The 3,155-nt window shown below is 52.2% G+C and overlaps 1 pseudogene; it reads left to right on the top strand.

The window, feature by feature from the left end:
* Window positions 1-659: 659 nt before the first annotated feature.
* LOC118609946 lies at window positions 660-2,083 on the top strand (annotated as a pseudogene).
* The last annotated feature ends 1,072 nt before the right edge of the window (window positions 2,084-3,155 follow it).

Below are 3,155 nucleotides of genomic sequence, written 5' to 3'. Positions count from 1 at the left end.
CATAGCCAGCAGGATGAGGTGAGTCCGGCCCCTAGTGCTCTGGACAGTCCCTGGGTGGAGGATACCCAGATGGAAGACATGTGGACCCCCGCCTCCCAGTGGTATCCCATGGCTGTGTATCTGGCTACGTGGATGCCCCTGGAGGATTAGGATGAAATGAAGCCATGTCCAGAGGATGTCCGAAAAGTCCTAGAGGTGCTGGAGCTGAATGTCCCCATCGCTCACTGGGAGGCAGTAGGTCGGGTGGCCTGGATGTTCCTGGTGATGCTGTGGCAGGCCAACCTGGAGGTTCAGGACAAGGCTCAGCAGGTACAACAACTGCAACGTCAGGATGAAGTGCTGGAAAGGTGGCTGGCAGCAGCGGAATGCATGCTGCAGGGCCCTGACGGGTCGTTGCCGTTGTCCCAGTCTGGGGCCTGCCGGTGTGGGTTCCAGGCCTGGCTGGTCCCAGGTCCCGCTGTGATCCAGGCTCACGGCTAGTAATAGGACCCTGGACTTAGAATGTTACATTAGTGTAGTAGGGCACCTGCACCTATAATATGTAAACATGATTCAGCTTATTGTATCATGCGTGTGTGGCTGGATGCCATTATTGTATTCTGATATGTGTGGAGCCATGCGGTTCCCTGGAGAGCAGAAGGAGAACACAAGAAGGGGAGCAGGAGAAGTGCACACAGTACTGCTCTCCCCACAATAAAGTTGGTGCCTGTCATTTCATTCTCAAGTCGGCCTTTTGTGTATTCTTCCAACTGGGCATCTCACCATTGAAACCTTCCCTTCTCGATTAGCTCAGCACTGACAGCCGGTCATACTGCGGCAGGAGCAGCTGGTGATACAGCAGCAGGTTGAAGTAGAATAGCGTTGGGGGTACCCCCCAGGCTAAAAACCATACCACCTTGATCTAGTACACCCTCACGGAACTCTGGGACCAGATGAAACAGGTACAGCAGAGAGCTGAGGAGATGGTTCTGGGGTGGCTCCTGTGGCTGTGGGATGACAGGGCCAAAGGGACTGAATTATCTCCGGAAAAGATGGCTTGCTTAGCTGGCCTCTGTAATGGTTACACTGTCCCTCAGGCAGCGCCTGCAGAATGTGGCGCATACAACGCGGGGTGCAGGTAATCACTCCCTCATTAACTGGCTAATGTCAGCTGCACGGACAATGTGGGCCGACCCAGGGGAGATGCCAGAGACAGTGTGCAGTTGAACCATGTACTTAGATCTGGTCCAGATCATACGGGAAATGGGCATGTGGCAGATGACATTTTGCACCCAGTACACTAGCCTCAATGAGGAAGTATTTACAACCCTATGAAGGACTTGATCTTGAACTCTGGCCCTGCTGGTACCTTTCGCACCATGGCAGCACTGCTGGCCCCTTATGTAGGTAGGCAGATCCAAGAGGTAACACCCGCCATGGCAAGGTTAGGGGATGTGGAAGTGAAACTCAAGGAGCGTTCCACCCATGTGTGCGCCATACCACCCCCTGCACTCCCAAACTGGCCAGTGCACAGACAGAGGAGTGGCCGAAAAAGGGGGGGCGGAGCAGCGCGCAGACCAATCAGTCGTGAAAGTGAGCCACCTGCAAAAGTGGTTTGATCTCCCCGTGGCAGGGGTCGCTGCAGAAAAGATTGAGCAGCAACCTAGTGAAGTGCTGCTGGTGCTGTGGAATCAGCTGCGCCCTGACTAGCAATTCATTCTTACGCCTGGGAAAGCCACAAACCGTGAGGTGTGGCTGGCCAATTATCTCTCTGATTAGGTATTCGGCTGGGGCACTCAGTTAGCGGGGGAGCCAGTTGACCTGAGGCCGTGTATGGAACTGGCCATACAGTGGTCCCCGCCCCTCCACCCGCCCCCTACAATGTGCAGATGGTATTAGCCTTCGTGGACACCAGTGCTGACAGCACCGTGCTTTATGGGAATCAGGACAAGTTTCCTGGGCCCACTGAAACCACTGAGGGCTATGGGGGTCGAATCATTTGTGTGTGGCATGTCCCTATGACACTGGGTATTGGCGAATTGCCTTCTCAGACATACCAAGGGTACAAACCCCCATACAGGAGTACATTTTGGGGACTGATGTTTTGCGAGCCTTGACTGTAAATATCACTGCTGGTGAATTTCGCCTTCATATCTGGGTGGTGAAAACTATTACCCGAGGATGTCAATACTATGCCCCGTTGGTGCTGCCACTGGCTACCCGGGTAGTTTTGTAACAGTATCACCTGCCAAGTAGCCATGAGGAAAATAGGACGCACCATTCTGAAGCCAGAAGAAACCGGTGTCATTCGTCCTACTCATAGTCTGTACAACTCCCCCGTGTGGCCAGTGAAGAAGTCTAACAGCTGCTGACTCATAACAGTCGACTATTGGGAGCTGAATAAGGTTAGCCACCCCTGTATGCTGCCGTACCGAATGTCACGGACTTCATAGACTGGTTGTCAGATGAACTTGAACCATACCATTATGTGGTGGATTTGGCAAATTCCTTTTTCTCTATTGTCATAGCCCCAGAAGGTCAAGAACAGTTTGCCTTTATCTGGGAAGGACAACAGTGGACATTCCTCATCCTTCCCCAGGGCTATTTGCATAACCCTATCTTGTGCCATGGTCTCGTGGCTCAAGATTTAGCCATGTGGAAAAGATTGCCCGCAGTGCACTTGTATCATTATACTGATGATATATGCTAACCTCTCATTCTCTTACAGAACTAGAAACAGCAGCGACAAGCCTATGAGAACCTCTCACCAATGAGGACAAGGTCCAGGCACCTGAGTTCTCTGTCAAATTCTTGGGAGTTGTTTGGTCTGGTAAGACAAAATTAATGCCAGAGGCAGTGATGATAAGATACAGGCATATCCCCAACCCGAAACCGTGAAGCAGCTCCAAACCTCTTTGGGACTGCTGGGGTTTTGGAGAGTGTTCATTCCTCATTTAGCCTCCTTGATGTGACCCCTGCGCCATCTAGTGTGACAGGGTGCCCAGCGGGATTGGACCCCCAAGATAGAAGAGGTCTTTAAGGCTACAAAGCAAGCTGTAGCACAAGCCCAAACTCTACATGTAGTAGATACAGCCCTCCTATGCCCGCTTATGGTGCAGGTGGATGATGCAGGGTTTGGATGAGGCTTGTGACAGAAGCATGGGTCCCTGAAGGTA

The sequence above is a fragment of the Rousettus aegyptiacus genome, unplaced genomic scaffold (genome assembly GCF_014176215.1).
Source record: "Rousettus aegyptiacus isolate mRouAeg1 unplaced genomic scaffold, mRouAeg1.p scaffold_m13_p_12, whole genome shotgun sequence".
Classification (NCBI taxonomy): Eukaryota; Metazoa; Chordata; class Mammalia; order Chiroptera; family Pteropodidae; genus Rousettus; species Rousettus aegyptiacus.
This window is presented reverse-complemented; position numbering and strand designations above follow the sequence as displayed.